Source organism: Mizuhopecten yessoensis, unplaced genomic scaffold (genome assembly GCF_002113885.1).
Source record: "Mizuhopecten yessoensis strain PY_sf001 unplaced genomic scaffold, ASM211388v2 scaffold1689, whole genome shotgun sequence".
NCBI lineage: Eukaryota > Metazoa > Mollusca > Bivalvia > Pectinida > Pectinidae > Mizuhopecten > Mizuhopecten yessoensis.
The window spans coordinates 523,874-546,524 of NW_018404172.1; the positions used below are offsets into that span (position 1 = coordinate 523,874).

Below are 22,651 nucleotides of genomic sequence, written 5' to 3' on the forward strand. Positions count from 1 at the left end.
AGGGCTAGTGGTAGCAGAATGTCAGACACCATAACAAACCCGCGACCCAGTGGTGGAGGGCTAGTGGTAGCAGAATGTCAGACACCATAACAAACCCGCGACCCATTGGTGGAGGGCTAGTGGTAGCAGAATGTCAGACACCTTAACAAACCCGCGACCCATTGGTGGAGGGCTAGTGGTAGCAGAATATCAGACACCATAACAAACCCGCGACCCAGTGGTGGAGGGCTAGTGGTAGCAGAATGTCAGATGCCTTAACCTCTTGGCCACTGCGGCCCTTATTAATAGACTACATTTACAGGATGTTAATATCGCAAACAAACAGTTGCTTATAATGTTAATACTATTGTCTAATATACACCCAGATAAAGTATACAAGAAGTTTGGTCATCAGATTACATATAAATTGACCAGAGTGGACATTTGTCAATTTGTTCAATGTACATACTATAAATAGCTCACCATAAAGATGAGTTTTGTTGTGTAACTGTCATGAAGTGATAGTACATTTGCCCTTTCATGTGTATCTGAATGACTGAGGTCGACTATGAGATTTGAGATAAAAAGATTCTAACTGTTTCTTGGTGATTAGGTTATCACCAGTTAGGTGGCTTCATTGTAAGAAGGTATAAATACACACCACTAGGTCACATACACTAATGAATCGAATCACTTTGCCTCATTCACCTACAAACTGGAATCGGTAGGCCACACTGAGTATACCTGGTAATGTTAAAGCTCAAAAATATAGTGGATGTTCAGGATCAGAACATATCACTACCTTTTCTTGTGCATAGGACCAAATGGTTTAGAAATATAGTCTGTTTTCTCCAGTCTGTATAGCATGGATAAATATTTTTAAGATCCCCATACCACTGCCAAAAACTAGAACTATGCTTTGGAAACTGATTTTTCACCATACCATGACTATAGCTTTGATAAATATCTCGATTATAAGTTACTGTCTGATCTGAGGACCTATTTAAATGAACCAAATCATTGGTGCAAAAATAGGTCAATAAAAACTACAGCAAAATGTTAAATCGTTGATAAATCATTGTTTGGAGTAATATGTTAGCAGTTATTCAAGTTCAGGTACTTGTAGTTAAACAGAGAGTTAAGAAAAGAAATGGACAAAAATCTATACATCATGTAATGTGTAGGATTTGTATGAGTAGCCAACAGCAGGAGGTGATTATAGAATTTCTACTGAACAAGTACATGGCGCTAGTCAATCTAAGCTCATCCTCAATATAGGGTAGCTTCATACAAGCTTCCATTGTTCATCATGTGTCCCACAGCCACAGATGATCCTGCATGTATAGATGATGGTTAGATAGAGCAATGCCAGCGGAACATTGCACCCAACATGGTCTGATCTGTGAGCGGACCCGCGACCGCGTATTGATTCAGGATAACCACCTATCACAAATTTATATTGGTTAAGGCAAACGGCTAATTGATGAGAGACCATCCAAGCTTCCTCATAACATTGGTGAGGAGACTTGCATTACATTACAGCAAAAGACCTCTGATTGTGTGGTGATGATCTGATGGAAGGGGAAATGTTTTGAACCAAATATCAATTTAGGATTCATTTGAAATGGCTACATGTATCAGGAAGGACAGAGGAAGGATCAATATTCTATTAATTACCTATCCTGATCGTGACAGCATTGATGACCGTAGTTACAGCTGTGATGACCACAGTGATGACCGCACCGGGCACCTTATTAGAGACGGCAGCAGTTTACATTGCTGTATACATGCATAGCATCAAGATATCTGTTTACTTAATGATAATTAATTATTGAACCTAGGTATAGATTAGACCACTAGATAATTAATTACGGTGTTGGTTTATTGAATTAGTTAGTTACTCCCAAACCCAACACACAGGAGACTTAGTAATATATTCTGCCTACATCTTCCTTCATCTGAATGTGGATGATTATAGAAATAAATAACTTCACTTTGTATTGACTATTTATACAGGAATGTCACCTGTATCAGCAAATTTATAGGTATAATTGTCCTGGATATTCATGCTCATCGCTAGTTCTTTATAGCTGTATCCAAAATATTCTGCTTGAATTCTTCTTATCATTTTCAATTGTTGTTTTGATATGACAAAAATATATATGTAACCTATCTATTTACTCAAAATGAATACAACATTTTCAGTACTCAGTTTTTATTGCAACAACACTTAAAGCCCCGAAGATCATTTTCTTCAATTTCAGATTCATGATTTCAAATATATATATCTAAAGATGCTTGAGCAATTTCATGAAAATCAAGTTCTACAATTCATGAAAGTAAAATGTAGATTATGATTTGTATCTAATCTTATCATCGAAATTCAAGTAGATAAATTGTGTAACCAGGCGACCCGGCCATGCCAGACACACATATGTAATATACAGTAGTTTTTGAGAGGCGGTGACATTGCTGTACATGTAAATAACACTTAGTAAGCTGAGATGTACTTCTGCATACTATGGCATTAAGAGTAGTAGGGAAATGGGGATAACAATCCTGAGGTGATATTTTGATTAAAATATAAAGAGTGATATCAGAAATAATAACATCTCATAATTCAAAACCCTTTCTGTAGGGTTTAACATCTGGTGTGAGAAAACTATTAACAGGAAAGAGAAAACCAGCTGCTAGTTCTTGTTAGCTATGTGTGTGAGGACCTCCTGATTTATTTAGTGATGAAAACAATGACGTCTACCATAGTATGTAGTTATCAAAACACGAGGTAGTCTGCCACATTATTTTATCTTATCAACAAATAACCTGCTCATATCAGTGAAGTGTCCTTCAGGAACCGTGTAACATTACCTCTCTCTTGATTGACATTTCAATCCAAATGCAGATTATTTCATGGCTTGCCTGTCTGGCTGAGATTCTTAAAATATGACATGTACACATCCTTAGTTGTCTCCAGAATTCTGTGGATTTAGACTGATGGGTTTGTCTCCTACAACATGGGTTTAATGGGAATATTTTATTCATTTCTGTTTAATTTATGTCTTGCAGGAATTGAGTTTAACAGACTAGTGAATGACAGGATTGAAGACAAAGACAATGTACCGGTGGAATCCCCTCTAACAACTGAACTGCCGGAATTACTGCAAACAACGAAAAACCTATCACAAGTTGGATTAATGATTTGGAATATTATTTTGTTGAAACGTGGTTCAATGTGTGTTGTGTAATTCCTGTGGATGTTATTCTGTTGGAATTTTCTTCATAAAACTGCACATTCATGATCTACTTAATAGTAAGTATTTTACCGGTGATCGGCCCAGGAGGCTAGTGCAAAAACATGGGTCAAAAGTAGGGTGGGATTATTACTGGTTTTGAGCCTCTGTCTGTTTCACCGGTCATCCTTATATAATCTTGCAGTCATTTTATTTCTCTTTACAGCGAGCATGCTTGATCTTTTGATATTAAGTTTTATTATTCCTTGGTATGTTTTTCTGTACATATAATATATACAATAAATGCTATTGACCTAAATTGATGAATAGATGCCGAGTCAAGGGAATATAGCTCATTTTACTGGGCTTTAGTTTCAGGACTATATCATTTTCATAACGAACCAATTAAAACTTTACTCAGAAATCACCCGCCATTCACCCTGCCCACTCGATGTCATCTCATGGTGTTGACTGAGCCAATCGGGTGAGAATTGGGCAAGCTAGTATTCGACTTTGACCCCTCCGTTTGTTTATGTCAATTGAGACATCACTGCTGACAATACTGAAAGAGTAGACATGGCTCTCGATAGGTTTTTAGAACTTGCGGCTTGGAATATTGCTTTTAAAAAAAAAATGTCTGGGGTTTGCATCAGTATAATAAAAGAGATAAAGTTTGGGATTTTGGAGTATATCTTGATCATATACTGTCACAAATTGAGTTTACTGGCGACATGGAGCAAAACCAGGGAAACATATATTTGTGACAGTATACTCCAGTATATTAGCGCAAATCTCAAAACACAGTAGGGTTATCCCCATTCTAATTTATATAAGCTAAAAATAGTGAAAAACATGCCATGATTTTAGGTTATTTTTGTTGCGTTTTTGTGCCTGTTTCACTAAGGAATGGCCATGAGTCAAAGATGGGATTGATAAAGCCATGTGATAGAGCCTATAACTTTATATCAGAACATGGAGCTTATCTCAGTGTCTGTTGTCATTAAGAACACTGAAATAGGATTTTGAATTTATAGCCAACTATTTCCCGTTGACCAAATTGTGTACATTTGGTTTTAGGAAGTTTTCAACAGAAATTTATGCAAATTCTAGAAATGCCAGATGTTGAGTTTTAGTTTTTATCCTATCCTAGATTCGATTTGATTCAAAAAGGGATACATTTTTAATAAATATAATTGGTTTTATAATAGCATCAATATCACTAATGTGGAATACAAGTATTAGTTGTGGAAGTTATTTTCATATTTTATATATATCATGTGTGCCTATATAGCTATAGGCATACATCGTAGATTATAGTCTTGGAAATTTAAATATTGTACGAAAAGAAAAAGACATGCACTGCTATCAAAGAAATGCTTGTCAAATATAGGTGGTGTGCTCATATTTGAAATATTTCATTGAATGTCAAATCAGCAACAATAACAGGTTGTAGTAAAATTCTTTAGTGATCATAACTAAGACCTGTGGGTGATGAAAAGAAAGGCCTAAAGGTCAAAGGTCAATATAGAGGTTATACATGTACATATATATATATTACAAGTGATAAAGGGTATAACAGTCATTCACACTGTCATGAGCTTTTACATGTGTTTGGGTTAAAGTTGAGGTTTGTTCAATTTGTGACCTAAAGTTCAATAATAATTTCTGATCTAAAGTTCAATAATAATTTCTGATCTAAAGTTCAATAAAAATGTAAGAGCTATACATTTATAAGGATGGAAGGATGGAAAGAACATCTTTGTTTGTTGCTGTAGATGTCAAATGGGGAAATACAAGTTATTGGGAGCAATTTGGCTTTTGTTTCTTATTGTTGGGGAAATATTTATATTTTAGTAGAGCTTCAATGCAATTTAACAGCATTCTTGTTAACAGGAATACAACACAGTCAGTAACAACATCTTCGAGTGTTTGATGTTCCACTGTAGAACATAACAGTTTTGCCAATTTTCAGTCCTACATTATCAGTGAGGAATAAGTTTCAAATGGTGCTGGTTAACTCAATAAAGGTATACTTACTATTTAAGACTAGTTATAGCAGAATTGTGTTAAAGTGCCACAACTGTATTCAGATGTAGCAATGCAAGGTGGCATTTAAAACAATGAGCATCATATCACGGGTTTACTGTACCTCTACTTAGGAATACACGATCTGACATCAGTTTTCATTCAACTTAGATTTATGAAACAAGTCTTAAAGAAATTTCATTTTAGCAAAACCTTGGTGAATTGAAATTCTTGAAAAAATTGTGACGAGTTAAATGAATTTCATAAGAAAAATATAAAATGACCCCATGATGAATAATGATTTGGGAAAGATTAGGAAAAACAGACTTCCCTGTTTTACTGAAGTCTAATATTCCACCATCTTGAGTTTAACTACTGTATTGTCTCTACTATGATGTCATAAGAATTATAATATATTCTGAAAGTCTGTGATATGATTTAAATAATTACAAGAAGATGCCATCATCAGTATCCCTAGCTTGGTAGACAGGTTAGGATGAGCAGCCCATGTCAGGTACAACGATATTTGACAATTGTGAATGGTAACAGCCCAGCAGTTCAAATTACTGTATTTCAATAATAATTCAGACCAAATAATGTTACAAACATTAATAGCATATCTAATACTGCAAAATGATGTCTGACAGGCACATTCAGTGGGCAGCAAGATACAGTTACAGAAACGTTGATCGCTGAAGTCATTTCTCTTCTTTGACCTTGATGTCTTCTCAAGCCATGATGTGCCATCCTGCTGTCCTAACGTCACTTATATAATAACCAAGAAAGGAAAACAAACAATTATGTTGATCCGAGTGTGATCAGTTCAAGCGTAAAATGTAAATGAAATTATGTACCCTTTAATTTTCATTCAATCAGTATATCAACCTTTTCTGCATCAGGATGCAGGTATAATCCATGAAGCACTGAATTACATTTACTGAGATATGGATGAAAGAGCCTGATATCTATAGATGAAAATATCTTCTTACCCAAGTCAATAAAGTGTCAAATGTGGTTCAGCATCTGCAACATCAAATCAGTAGAGCAAGCCTAACTGCATCATTGATACTAAGTTTAAAAAACCTTGTAAATTTATATAGTAACACAGATCTTCCTAACCAGCAAAATGGACCAACAGATCCCATTTTAATTTCCCAAGATAACTACGTTGAAATGGGGAAAATGAATGTAATAACGGTATGAGTATATATGCAAAATATCTAACTGCAGTAATTTACTGAATAACACTGTCATTATATATTGTGATTGACACAGATAACATCCCGAATAGCAGATTGTTTCCCCAGCTGATATCTACCACACATGTCCCTTAGTTTGAGTACAAAACAGGTACTGTACAACGAGAATACAACATAGTATATTTAAGTGTGAGTACAGCAACGAGAATGGATGACCAGCTGTTGTCCACACTCAAATCAAACACTTTGTCTGCTGGTGCTGACTAAAAGTACATTAAGCTTGGTGGTTTCATTAACAAGATGATTTATATCTGTTTTCTCACTATTTAGTCTTTGTTTATTGAATATGGCTCAATTTTACTCGAATTGTATTGACCTCAGATGAAAAGCTCTAAATAATAACATTTTATGATTATTTTAGTTAAAAATGCGTGAATTGTTTATTATTGTGTTAGGTTGATCAATCTTTACATTACTGTGATTGTCAATAGACTAAGGCTGTAAGAGTTGCCTCCCTTGGGCTGGCTAACAAGCCCCGACATTGGGGTGGTGGAGTGTACAGTAGACAGATCAACAAACACAGAAAAAGATAGTGCATTATAGCGGTATTGATCAGGCCATTAGGATTGGGCAGGCAGCAAGTCTACCACGCGAGCTGGCAAACCGTATGACATGCTACATTGTGGCTGAGTGTGCCTCCACACTGATCACTTCCCTACAAATATTCTACATTTCCTCGTCATCCACGGTCGCAGTAGTAATAGGACTCGATGGGCGAGTAGTGATACATGTCACAGATTTCACACAGGTCCCACTCATTCATGGCCGATGTAGGCGCGTGTTCGGATGACAACGGGGACAGGGCATGTCCTTGGACACCCCTACTCTGCAGGTAGGCCAACCCTATCCCGATTTATTTATCCCCGCCCAAACATTTCGACTGATTGGTTGAATCGCAACTGTTGTGTTTTATTGGGTATTACCTGTTTTCATATAACATGATATACATGAATTGTTATTCAAGGCTAATAATGATAGAAAATCTGCTAAGTCTTTTTCTTCTTCATTCTCTTGGTGATTGGTCTGGGTACCAGTATGCTGCCAGGAGGATAAATGGATTGGACTGGTTGTGTAACTCATTCCTACAGTCAAGTGGTATCAGTCAATTGTCATTGCTCTTACTGTAATTAAAGTTTTACAAACACACTGTCTCAGCTTTGCTTACCAGAGACTTTTCCAGTTGAACTAGCATCTATCACTAATGTTAATTGGGTTTTTTTCATACTTTTTGGTAAAAAAAATCTATCTCTGTTTCAAATAGCAAAGGCAGCAACATAATTATTTGTTAGTGAAAGACATGGGTTAATACAATTGACAAGTCAGGGGATGTATTATGAGGTACAGGTGTTGAATGTGATCTATCAACATGAGTAATGCTTGTAGATGTTGTCATGTTCACCTGCAATATACATGACATGTGATATCTGTTCTTGTATATCTGGGAACTTGTGATCTACATAATGTTTATATCCCTGTAGTCTACATAGGTATACACCTGTAGTCTACATATCTATACACATGTAGTCTACATAGGTATACACCTGTAGTCTACATATCTATATACCTGTAGTTTACATAGGTATACACATGTATTCTACATAGGTATACACCTTTAGTGTACATATCTATACACATGTAGACTACATGTGTATACCTATGTAGACTTCATGTGTATAGATATGTAAACTACAGGTGTATACCTATGGAGAATACATGTGTATACCTATGTAGACTACATGTCTATAGATATGTAGACTACACGTGTATAGATATGTAGACTATATGTGTATAGATATGTAGACTATATGTGTATAGATATGTAAACTACATGTGTATAGAAATGTAGACTACAGGTGTATACCTATTTGGCTACAGGTGTATACCTATGTGGCTACAGGTGTATACCTATGGAGAATACATGTGTATACCTATGTAAACTACAGATATATAGATATGTAGACTACATATGTATAGATATGTAGACTACAGGAGTATACCTATGTAGACTATAGGTTTATACCTATGTAGACTACAGGGATATATATATGTAGACTAAATGTGTATAGATACGTAGACTACAGGGATATATATATATAGACTAAATGTGTATAGATATGTAGCCTACATGAGTATAGATAGGTAGACTATATGTGTATAGATATGTAAACTACAGGTGTATCCCTATGTGGCTACAGGTGTATACCTATGTAGAATACATGTGTATAGATATGTACACTAAAGGTGTATACCTATGTAGACTACATGAGTATAGATATGTAGACTATATGTGTATAGATATGTAAACTACATGTGTATAGAAATGTAGACTACAGGTGTATCCCTATGTGGCTACAGGTGTATGCCTATGTAGAATACATGTGTATAGATATGTACACTAAAGGTGTATACCTATGTAGACCATACATGTAGATTACATGTGCATAGATAAACAAAGATTACAGGTGCATAGATAAACATACATGTAGGCTACAGGTGTATAGCTATATATACATGTAGACTACAGGTATATAGCTATATATACATGCAGACTACAGGGGTATAGCTATACATACATGTTGACTACATGATTATAGATAAACAAAGACTACATGTGTATAGATAACCAAAGACTACATGTGTATAGATATAAAAAAGACTACAGTTGTATAGATATACATACATGTAGATTACATGTGCATAGATAAACAAAGATTACAGGTGCATAGATAAACATACATGTAGGCTACAGGTGTATAGCTATATATACATGCAGACTACAGGTGTATAGCTATACAGACATGTTGACTACATGTGTATAGATAACCAAAGACTACATGTGTATAGATAAAAAAAGACTACAGGTGTATAGCTATACACCTGTAGTCTACATGTATGTTTATCTATACACCTGTAGTCTTTTTTTATCTATACACATGTATTCTTTGTTTATCTATACACATGTAGTCAACATGTATGTATAGCTATACACCTGTAGTCTGCATGTATATATAGCTATACACCTGTAGTCTACATGTATGTTTATCTATACACCTGTAGTATTTGTTTATCTTTACACATGTAATCTACGTATACATGTATTTGTATCTATACACCTGTAGTCTACATGTATGTATATCGATATACACCTGTAGTCTACATGTATGTTTATCTATACACCTGTAATCTTTGTTTATCTATACACATGTAATCTACATGTATGTATATCTATATAAACCTGTAGTGTATATGTATGTATATCTATATAAACCTGTAGTGTATATGTATGTATATGTATATAAACCTGTAGTGTATAGGTATGTATATCTATATAAACCTGTAGAGTATATGTATGTATATCTATATAAACCTGTAGAGTATATGTATACTCGGATATTGGTGTATTAGTCTACACTCAATAACATGTACGGATGTTGATGCAGTTTATCTTGCTCTATCACACAACTATTGGTTGAGAATCTCTCACCAACCACCAGGTTGTATCTGTGGAACCCAATCATTCACAAAAATTGTGGATGTCAATCACACAGACTGCAACTATCACTAGAAATTAAAGATTGATTTACCAAACCTGCCTCATCTTTTTCGCCCTCTTTAGTGAGAGTATTGGCAGAATAAGACATTCTACTCAACTCACTTGAGTATGACATAAATAAATGTCTTGTCACTGGTTGACATGTCTACGAGTTCCTCATGCTAATAAGAATCCTAGTGAAGGAATCGAAAAAGGCAATGCAAGAAAAAATGCAACATTGCTACAAGATTTCAAACTCATTTCGCTACTTAAATCATCTGATCACTGGCTTTGTTTAGGACTTAGAACAAGATCAAGAACTCTTGAGCTTTGATGTACAGAGATCTGTTTAAATAGGCCATGCTTGGGGAAATTACTTTGTAAACATTCAGCTGAAATAGTAATTGTATTAGCATTAAGTGGTAGTGTGCAGTTGACTGGTGAGTGAAGGGTAAGCTGTAGAGCTGGGGCTAATCTTGTCAAACAAACCAGTCTCCTAGATGTTGACTCTCCAGTCTCTATTCTCCTGATCACCTGATGATGTTGATGGCTGCAGAAACTTGATTCCTGTGTATTGTAGGTCAGAAAACAACTTTAAGAAATTAAATCATGAAATACGAAATTATATATATATGTACCAGTTATTTTAAATCTATGGCATATATATATATAGTATAAGTGGAAAGGTGCGGTTTTCGGTATATTACAAATGTTATGTTTTAATAAAATAAAAAAATCTGATTTTCCCCCCAAATTAAGATGTTGATTAAATACTATTACAGATTTTTGTTTGCATGGTATTGTACCCCTCCATCCATCGTTTAATCTTCTTTGTCTTTGTTGTCTTTCCAGCCGCTGTAATTATTATATGACAATGCCACTATATAAACTTCACGAATCCAGTTGGCAGTGATCATGAGCTATGAATTCTATTTGGCCCAATTATTGAGTTCATCATTGCTACAGTACCAGTTGGCTGAAGGCTGTTCTGTAATATCATATTAAAATAAAATGATTACTATAGATATTTCTATTTTGAAACCTGAAGTTGATTTTATCCCCCTGATAAGGTAAACATTGGAGTTACCTCCATTACTTATGAATTTATACCCAAATGTTCAAAAACATTGTTCACACTACTTCTTATAAGGTACTGTACAAAAACATTGTTCACACTACTTCTTATAAGGTACTGTACAAAAACATTGTTCACACTACTTCTTATACGGTACTGTACCGAGTTAAAGGATACTTGGAGAGAATGTGAACAAAGTGTGTAGATTGGAGTAACCTCCCCTATGTATGCCAATTTGTTAAAAATTTCAATATAATCATGATCATCCTACACTTCATGTTGCAGGCAATTAATAATTAGTGTGCCATTCTGCCAACTTTTCTTTTTTATGTGATCATGATTAACAAAAATGATTTAAACAGGTATGATTTCTCTATTTCTTCAAAATTTGATCAAAATAAATTTTAAAAAAGTCTTGTGGAAAAGAAAAGTACTCGAAAACATAAAACTAGGTCAATATTCTGGGTTATCAACATTCTTGAAAAGTGTTTACTCTGGCTTGGAGATGTTAATTACAGAATTAATTACTCCCTGTTACACTACACAGGTTAAATAGCCTGTGATATCACCCAGCTAATAATTACAGCACACAGCTTTCCCTTTCAACCTTGATGTTTGTTGGCATTTTAATCTTAATTCAAAAAGCACAGAACTGTTTCTTAGAAGTCTTCAGCCTTCGCCATACTTGATTTTACTCCCGAGAGTAGATTGTCATGGAGGAGCATACCTCCCATAACCCTGTAGACTTTACGAGGCTGATATTGGGGATCCGCCCCTTGGGAGGGAGCATGCATGTGTGTCTCTACAATAGACACAGAACAGGCCCACGGCTATCATCTGCCTTTGACTTTATTTTCCAGTTGTTGTTTCATTCCCAAACCTTGAGAAACAAAAATAACAAATTTAATGGAGAAAAAAGTTATTAAAAAAGAGGAAATTGATTTTTGTTTGATTTGTCAAGGGAGGGGGGAATCTGGGTTAAATATCTTTTACATGGTGTTTAGCTTTTTGTGGCTTGATGACGACATACAGGCAATTGAAACGTATTGTTTATAACTGATCATGATTGGGTGAGGAAGAGATCCTGGCTCCAAGATGGTGGAGATATTGAATTGAAGATGTGCTAATGAAGCCAGTGTAGGACAGAGCCAGATAAAAGATTTTTGACTGAAAAAAACACCCCAGATGGCTATCAGCAGTATCTCCAGGATTTTTCTATGATACATTTGGTAGATAAAATAATGGTGATCAGATTAGAAAATAAGTCAAATGAAAAAGGGGCACAAAGGATTGATATTCATGTGCCTTGTATCACATTCTTGTTATCTTCATCAATTTACATATTAAAACTCAAATTTTTAAACTTAAGCTTATTCAAGGACCCATCTCAAAACAGTTTATCTAGATTAAAGGGCTTAAATAAAGGCTATGATCTTTGATCATCCTTAATTTCTATAGTCCTCTGGCAGGGAATTGACTTAGTTTTAGATACATGTAAATATACTGCCTCTTTCGTCTGTGTCCAAGACAAAAATTATACAATTTCTTCAACTCCTGAATGAAAGTTAAAGATATATTGATGACTGTAATTACTAGGCACTGCAGCATCATTCCATCACGAGTTAACTATACAAGATTGACTTGTTGATAAATGTTTACTATTTTGTTTTTATCATTTTCAGGACAAGAACCATATCAAGATGGCTACCAAGAGAAATGATTATACAGATTCACTGGTAAGAACAGACTTGTCAATAACACCTTACACACTCAGGAGCCCAAGGGCTGTGGTCTTCTCTACATTGCACAATCTCCTTGTAGGATGTAGGGGATAGGCCCAATGAAACTATTGCATGACATAAAGAGACCCCTGAAATGGTCTATATAATTTCAAAGTCTGCCACTTTCAGGTCTGAACTATATATATATATAGCTAGCCTCCCTTGGTCACCTACCACATTTAGTTTGATTCTACCATGTAATGGTCCTCATAATTAATGACAAATGAGATGTTTATGATATCTGTAGATGTTGACAAGGAGTCAGGCTTGAACTGATATACTGGAGGCCAAACAGGAATATATATAATTATATACAAATATTGTATGTTCCTTAGGGACAATTTTATTATCCCAACAAAAGTGTAGGCATCTTTCCTTGATTGGAGTGTTCTTATGTTTCACTTTCCATATACAAAGTGTACATTTATATTATAAATATTTCTAAAAATAAATAATTTTGATAATAATAAAACTTGACCCATCCCAGAAGACTTAACATCAAATTTGATTTTTAGGTCACCTGAGACAAAGTCTCAAATGACCTATTGCGATCGCCTTTTGTCCGTCGTGCGTCCGTAAACAATTTACATTTTCGACTTCTTCTCCAAAACCCCTCAACCAATTTCAATGAAATTTTGCAGCAACCTTTCATGGCCAAAGGTCAACCAAAATTGTGAATTATATGGTACCCAGCTCCTATGAGCCTGAGGGGCCGGGCTAAAAATTGTCAAATTGACTAAAATTTCAAAAATCTTCTTCTCAAGACCCAGATATGGTAGAATCAAATACTCTTCATAGATGGAAGGGTCTAAAGGTGCTTTACCAAAATTGTGAATTTCTTGACCCTGGGGTCACGTTTCCCCCTGGGGAGGGGGTAAACTGTACTATAGTTTATATAGGGAAATCACATTTTGGACCAACATTTGTTTAATTTCCATTGGAAGTAATTCAATTTAGGTTAGCATTATCAGTATTAGGTAGCAGTTTGATAGTATGCACATATGAGCCCTGAGTGACCCCCAGGGGCTGATGGGTGGGGCCAAAAAGGGTTGAATTGACTGAAATTTCAAAAATCTTCTTCTTAAGACCCAGATATGGTAGAATCAAATACTCTTCATAGATGGAAGGGTCTAAAGGTGCTTTACCAAAATTGTGAATTTCATGACCCTGAGGTCTCACGTTTCCCCCTGGGGAGGGGGTAAACTTTACTATAGTTTATAAAGGGAAATCACATTTTGGACCAACATTTGTTTAATTTCGGAAGTAATTCAATTTAGGTTAGCATTATCAGTATTGGATAGCAGTTTGATGGTATGCACATATCAGCCCTGACTGACCCTCCGGGGCTGATGGGTGAGGCCAAAAAGGGTTGAATTGACTTAAATTTCAAAAATCTTCTTCTCAAAGACCAAACACTCTTCATAGATGGAAGGGTCTTGTTTATGACCCTAGGGTCTCACGTTTACCCCCTGGGGAAGGAGGGGTGGGGGGGCAAAATTTATTATGGTTTATAATGGCAAATTATACTTTGAATATTACATGTTGATAACTTGATTGGAATTATAACCCTGAGTTGACCGTTTGATACTTTGAAAATTTTTAGCCAGCCCTACCCCAAAGGGCTGTAGGGTGGGGCCCAAAGGCGTCAGTGTGCTAAAATTTCTTCATCTTCCTTGTTTAGAGTCAGAGGTGCTAGTTTCAAATACTTTTAGTTTTAAATCTGTAAGGTAGATATTGAATAAGGTGGTTTTATTGTTTTTTGTCACTTTGAATAATATTTTTGTTCATGTTAAAATCAAAATCAACTCTCTGTATAAATATATCAGGTGACCGTTAAGGCCCATGGGCCTCTTGTTCAATAAAGATTGATGAGCGTTGAACATTCCACAAACTTGATTAGTGACGGACATTTTTTACTGTTCTTTTAAAAATTAGAAGATTGACTATATCAAGGTTCATTGGAAGAATGGGTAAAGAAAAAGGTAGATTCATGAGATAGGGATAACCCAGAGGACAATAATTTGGTCCTGTTGTCTATATATTTTCTCATGATCCTGGCATATAATATTCTATATATGTTGTCATCTCCCACAGAGGAGGCTCAGTGTTGCCATGGAAACACTTCTCATTCACATTTCTTTCGTGCTGAGCAAATTTTGTGTAAAGTGTTTAGTGATAATCACACTGGTGTGCTGCACACCTCAAGTATTGACAGGTAATTATATATATTGTACCATACTATTTCTTAACCACGATACAGTCTTTGATGGTGACCTTGGTTAAGACTAAATTCAGCTGAATTACCCTACTGCCAACTAAATGCTATACTCTGTCAAATTTGTATTTGTGACTGCATTTTGTAATTTTCTCACACCTCTTATTCAAATAAATCACTTCTTTGTCTATGAGAAATGAGAAACTGTAATTATATATATATACTTATCTCTGTAGTATCTACAAATAAGTCCTGACCTGTGTAAGTGTCGGGGGGGGGGGGTGTCCTGGGTAACTACCTGTATGATATAACTTTGTATCTCTGATATTAAGTAGTTTTGTGTTACTCTGTACATGTTGCAGGTGCTAGGTCATCCATTAAGAATTGGATTATAATATCAGTAAAGAGCTATGTAATTGATGTCATCAGGAAAGAACTAGGTCACATCTTAAGTGACGAACAAGGTCATGTTATTAGCGAAGAACAAGGTTATGGAGAAGAACAAGGTCATGTTATCAGCGAAGAACTAGGTTATGTTATAAGTGAAGATCTACAATAGGTCATGTTATCAGTAGAGAACTAGGTTATGTTATCAGTGAAGAACTACAGTAGGTCATGTTATCAGTGAAGATCTACAGTAGGTCATGTTATCAGTGAAGAACTACAGTAAGTCATGTTATCAGTGAAGAACTACAGTAGGTCATGTTATCAGTAGTGAACTAGGTTATGTTATCAGTGAAGAACTACAGTAGGTCATGTTATCAGTGAAGATCTACAGTAGGTCATGTTATCAGTGAAGAACTACAGCAGGTCATGTTATCAGTGAAGAACTACAGTAAGTCATGTTATCAGTGAAGATCTACAGTAGGTCATGTTATCAGTGAAGAACTACAGTAGGTCATGTTATCAGTAGAGAACTAGGTTATGTTATCAGTGAAGAACTACAGTAACTCATGTTATCAGTGAAGAACTACAGTAGGTCATGTTATCAGTGAAGAACTACAGTAGCTCATGTTATAGGTGAAGAACTACAGTAGGTCATGTTATCAGTGAAGAACTACAGTAGCTCATGTTATAGGTGAAGATCTACAGTAGGTCATGTTATCTGAAGAATTGCAGTACATTTTGTAGGTTATCTTATCTGTGAAGAACTAGGCCATGTTATCTAAAAAAAACACCAGTATGTCATGTTATCAGTGAACAATTAGGTCATGTTATCAGTGAAAAAACTACAGTACCTTACGAAGTAGATCATGTCAGCAAGGAACAAGGTCAAGTTATTTGTCAGAACTACAGTTGTCATGTTAGAAATGATGTCATTTCATCTTAAGAACCAAGTTATGTCATGCCACGACTAATTCAGCAGAGTAATATCTGAGGATCAATGTCATGTCATATGTGAGAGAAACTATGTCATGTCAGGAGCTAAGACATAAAAAAGTAACTATCATGTCATTTGCGAGGAAGCAGTTATGTTGTTTACTAGCTATAGGTGATGACGTATCTGAAGAACTTTGATATCTGTTAGATATCTTGGTTGTCTCTATACCAGTGTATGATAAATGATCTGAACTCTATCTGTTAGGAACCAGGCCAGCCCAGGTGATTGTTTTCTATGTTGAGGTGTGAGAAATGGTAAGGGACAGCCATGATAACTTCAAGAGTTTCTCAGACAAAATCAGATGACCAAATAACCAACTTCTTGTGTGCCTAACATGGTTTGTTGCCTAGGTACTGTAGTAAACTGACAATGCTCAGCCAGTAACAAAGTCAGTTTACAGACCTTTAGCTGATGGTGACGTTACTATGGTAGATAATCTCACACAAAAACTTGCCTATTGATTTTACTGGCGAGAGCATCGGGTCAATTTTAAGTTGAAAAGATATAGAAATGATCATGATATATCCATTAATATGAAAACTCATTCTATAACTTGACTCTGGTTTGTCTGATTAGATTCTGTTGGGTAGACATTCACGAAAGTAGACTTCAATATTTTTCAATTTAAGGCGGAAGTTTGATGTCTGCTGTCCTTGTATTGTGATGAATTGATGGAGATGACATAAATGGTTAAAGTCTAAAGCATTGAATTTTAACACCTCATCACATAACAAAACCATTTTCAAATGAAATATTCAGACACTTTTCAGTTCATTGGAATTATGTATCATTGGCAGTTACTTGTTGATTTGTACTTGCAGTCAGTGATCTCAAATTCAGAATTGTAGACAGCAAAAAATGCAAATAAGGCAATTTATGTTTTTTGGAAAACCTTCATATTTAATAAACCTTTATATAATTGATATTTACACACTGTGTAAAAGGTATTGTCTGCCTTAGGATCATGACGCCTCAATCAATTACATTAACCTTGTGTAAAGATATAACATTTTAATCATTTTGGTACTTAATGTTCTTCAGTTCTTTTCATATTTTCTGAACATTTGTTTCTTGTTGTACATTACTGAGCTGTCTTCTAAACTTCCTATTGTAAAAGGGGCAAAGTGATCTATATGAAGACTTGTCCAGTGTCCACCCGTTAATGCACTGCCAAATAGATGTGGAGTCCAGACATACTCCCCCTCTTTACATTTCCATCCATGATCGTAAGAGGCGACTTAATTTGGGACCTTATCTCTTCTCTCCTTTCTAAATAAATTTCTTCTTCCTAATGTCTCCCTTGACAATGCCTCACTTTTGGTCATTTGTTGAGCGTTCGCCCCTGTGAGGAAGGCTTTGGGTTCTGTCCCCTGGCCGAGACATACCAAAGTCTTTAAAAATGGTAGTTTATACTCCTGCTTAACGCTCAGCAAATTAGGAGTGGGACGACTGGTTCGCCCGTTGCCAGTATAATGTGACCGGGTGGGGTGTCCTGCTGGGTGTCTTCGGCAGTATGTTTCAGTGAGGTAGCACTATAAAGTCGGCATCAGTTCCGCGCTATCACAAGGAGACAAACACGAACATATCGCAGCCTCCTATACACTACACGCATGCATCTTGCACACAGGGGAGGCCGTCCTTAAATGACCTTAGCTGTTAATAGGACGTTAAACAAAATCAAACAAACAAACTGTTTTAGATTGAGAGACATATGCATCATTGTCTTGTCCATGTTGTTGTGTTGAGAGAGGCAGTGAAAAAAATAAACTATGACCTTTCTATAGAAACATGTCTTTCAGTGAGATGTCCAGATATATACTACACTTCCTGTTACAAAGCTCCTGCTATTTTCAGACAGATGTCAAGATATATACTTCACTTCCTGTTACAAAGCTCCTGCTATTTTCAGACAAATGTCTAGATATCCATCAGACTTCCTGTAACAAAGCTCTCTGCTATTTTGTTTGTCAATAGTTGTTTCCTCATTGATCCAGCAGACTTTTCGTCCCCTCATGTACCAGAATGTATTGCTTTGTAGGGAACCATGTGGCTGTGTTGAGGGCTATATAGAGTAACCCATTCTCCTCCTACAACATTGTCACAGCTAATCATCCAAACTTTACAATGGTATTTGTGCTGCTACAGATCGAAACACAAAGCAGACAATCTGCAAATCCTCATATTGCATTTAAAATCATCCCATCTCATACAAAGTTAATTATGAAAAGCAGTACCTATATACTTGGAGAAGCTTTGATTGGTGAGCTGTGTGTCTGGTATCAGCAATGTTATGACCTGTGTGCTGTCTGTAGTACTAGTGGCCAACCATATAGCACCCATTAGGTCTCAACATCACACACACAGCTATATATATAACCACCTGTCTGCTTCGTTAACAGGTATAAATATAGTACATCTTTTACTGTGAATCCCTGTATAAATATACAATGTATTGATATATAATTCTTACAGTTTTGTGTATGATGGGACTGTTACAAAGAGCTTGATAATTCCTTCCTGATCAAAACTTGTTGCGTGTGATATATATATATTTACTTCACACTTATTTTTTGTGGTAATAAGTGTTACTGCTGCATGTGTCATAAGTGGAGTCGTTTTCAAATTAAACAGGGTCCTTTTGCATACTTCAAATGTAGTTAATAAAAAACAGAGTACTTTTGAAATTCTGTGTGTCAAACTTGCAGGATAAGGGGATAGCTTAAACACAAACCTTTACTTGTTAACTCATGAAGGTCAATATAAATTATTCAGCTTATTGCTGGATCCCTATTTTATAGAACCTCATATTGACGTATGTTGATCCATCCTTAGTATTGTGACATTTTTTTCCAAAGGTTTTTTTTTAAGCTTCTTACAAACCTCATCTATTACAGCTCTCTGGTTATTTCTTGTCAAACACATTGTCTATTTTTGATTGATCTGAAACATACTTGTGTGTCTTTTCAAACAGTTTCCATGGCTATAGGTTAACGTTACTGCAATTTCAGCCAAGTGATGTCTTTGTAAACGGCTTGTCACGTCTATAGTGTTCCCATTGTATGGCAATGTGGTCTTGAATTGCATGCAAGTGGTTTTGTTTTTGTAGATTTTCTTGGCGCCAACAGTGTTTGTGATAGAGAACTTGTAATGTTCCTACACAGCCGATTTAAAACTTGGCCATTGGATCTTCATATTTGGTTGCCATGCTGTGTATCATAAGTGTGTTCTATTCAAGGTATACCATATTTATCCAGGAATAAGCCCATGCCTGGTAATAAGCCCATATTATATATATATATATTATAAATCAGAAAAATGATCCTTACGGACGAAGAAATATTATAAAAAGAAAATTTCTCAACAACGAGTCTTAAGTACTTTCATCTCTTCTAGGAGATTCTTCAGACTCTATATATATATATTAAGTACAGTTTAGTAGAAATGCTAACCGATGAGTTTTCATTGTCCTACAATAAGTGCACTCCTTGCTTTCAGTTAAACTTTATGTGTAAGATCGTATTGGACATTAATAAACCAAAACAATTGTGATCAGCTTGCAGGTACAACAATTGGGATCCATCGTTGCATTGGGAAATCAACTACCATCATGTATACCAGTTCCATGTTTAGACACAGTATAAAATGTTAGTACATGTATTCCGGGACTTGCTGTCCAGCATTATCAGCTGTGAAGCCGAGTCCCTTTAATATCAACATATCAAGACTCCTCTGTAGACACAGAGAGTGAGTGACAGAACAGTCATTGGATTATACTGTGTTAGGCATAGATACGACTTCTCCAACCAGATCATGTGGGCCTAATCGGAACTAACGATCGGCAACAATTAATAGCTGTGGTTCAAGACACACGGCCACCATTCTATTGATATTTTAAAGCAGAAAACTACATCAGGAGATTTTGGGAAATTGTTTTTAAGGCTTTTGCATTGTTTGGAAACTGCAATTTTGAGTTATCATCAACTGATACAGATAGAGGTGGCATCTTGTAAAGCTGTGATTTTTTATAGTGTTTACTTCTTCGTTTGCCTCTGTCTGTCTGTTCCTTGTTTTTCTCTGGCTTTCCATGAAATTCAGTATATGTGGTTGTTGTATTTCAATTTCCAGGTGAAAATCAAAGATAAGCAGAATACAAGTATATCTAACTATGTTATGGGTACATCCTCAAATTTAGATTGGCTATTAGTTTTCAAATAAATTTCCAAAGTAAAATTCCTCGTGAATCATTGAACAGTTGTGTTATGTCATTGTTCATCTAAAGTTAAGAGATGACTGAAGTTTTGTTGTACATGATTTAGCATTGTTACAGCGGGACTTCCTGAAATTTTGTAGACAGATGTGCATGTGCCAACTGCTACAGTTAATTGTAATCAGAACACATGTGGCTTGTATTCAGCACATATTTCATCCACAAAAATATTGCAGTATAATAGGACGAGAAATTCAGTTAATATTAGCTAGCGTTTTATAAATCTATTCAATATTCATTTGGATGATCAATCAGCCTCAGTGAAACACTTACAGTGTTTGTTGTAGTCATTGTGTTACCTCCCACTTTGTCAAATGGAAAACATCAATGCATAGTTTGTCCTTCATTTTTCTATTTTTGTCATTTAGTCAGACATTTAACCCTTTCACCCTTATGTAACTTTAGTAGACTTTACTGTGCATTGATGTGGATGAGTTTATTATGATCTACGGTGGTGAAAAGATTAAAATATATTGAATCAATTTGATTCTTCCCACTCAGGAACTGGTCATCCTGATGTTGTGGGTACAGCTTGAACTTCATCTTGTATGCTGATGGTCATTTTTTCAACCTTTTCACCCCTATGTAACTCTGGATGAGTCCATCATAGTCTACAGTGGTGAAAGTGTTAAAGGCCCTCTTGCATTTGCCTATAACTAGGAAACTTAACCTTGCTTGTGAAAGATAATTTACCTCACTAGTATCTTCACCCTTAATCAAAGGACATTTTGTCCTACTACTATCTTCACCTTCCTTTATGAAGGTTATTTTACCTTACTTGTAACTGTCTACAGATAACCCTGTTTCTTCTTGACAACTTGCATTGAGTATAATATGGATGCATGGTGAATTTGTGATATGTTTCTGAACACAAAGTGTCCTGATTAAAAATTATAATTTTAAGATAATTTTTGAGAATTTCCATTCTGATATAAAATTCTTAACCCTTATCCTGCCATTCACTCATGTGTATATGTACACACCACTGCTGTGTATACAATTTGTGGTATACCTCCCCCTGCCAGATAAACAAAAGCTATATTAATCAAAATTAATTAGCTGATTAAACCAACAATAACTTTTTATCTTTATCGAATCCAAGAAAATATTTATTAAGTGTTTTGTTCAGGAAGACTTCTTCTTTTCGTATCAACAGTAATTTTGGATATCTCGCTTACCTTTCCAAAACTACAGGTTAGAAAAGGCGAGTTTTGTATGTATTTTGTATGTAATAAAGATGATTTACGTCTTATAAATAGTTTATTTATTACCATCACCTGAAAAACAATTCCAAGTTTCATAATCAAAAGTACTTAGTATTCTGTCGTAAGAGTCGTCCACATATTGTTGTCAAAAAGAAGAGAGAGAAAAATGAGTAGGGTCGCCGTCACCTGGAATATCTTTGTTCAAACCGGGCTGTCCCGTGAATGGGGCATTTAATGGAGGTACGCTGTGTTGTCGTCGTCTTCAGGAATGTCCACGTCTTTATATGATTGATCAAAGTCAATTTCTTGTACGAATTCTGCGTCACGAAGTAAATCTTCTGGTCCGAATCCCTAAAAGTCATTGTCGCTGTTGTTATATCGCTGATAATCTGCAGTCGTTCGTCTTTTGTCAGTTTGTCGTCCGCCATTTTTTCGCGCTGTCAACAAAACCTTGAATCTATGCTCTCAAAGTCACGGTGGCTTAGTTTATAAATAAACTGGGTATCACGTAGTCAGCCAATGAAATTAAGGTATAAACTAATGAGTCATCATTTCTAAGTAAAGCTAGCAGTGATTTTCTCACCACAGTTCCGTACTTAAACGGGCAATCCTAGAATTGACAAATGCCGCGATCAGCTGTGGAAGGCATGTTTTGCGGAACGACATATGCCGCGCTTTGCAGTGGGAAACGGGTTTATAAAA

The 22,651-nt window shown here is 35.7% G+C and overlaps 1 protein-coding gene across 6 annotated transcripts in view; it reads left to right on the forward strand.

The window, feature by feature from the left end:
- LOC110466712 (trithorax group protein osa-like) overlaps positions 1-22,651 on the forward strand; it is a 99,246-nt gene that overhangs the window by 58,547 nt on the left and 18,048 nt on the right. For 5 of the 6 annotated variants that reach the window (XM_021523421.1, XM_021523437.1, XM_021523429.1 and 2 more), the window contains 2 exons: positions 3,046-3,289; positions 12,783-12,836. The gene's annotated coding sequence lies outside the window, so the exon portion shown is untranslated. Of the gene's footprint in view, positions 1-3,045; positions 3,290-6,983; positions 7,326-12,782; positions 12,837-22,651 lie in introns of those variants that run through there. The other variant, XM_021523461.1, reaches the window with a different exon arrangement.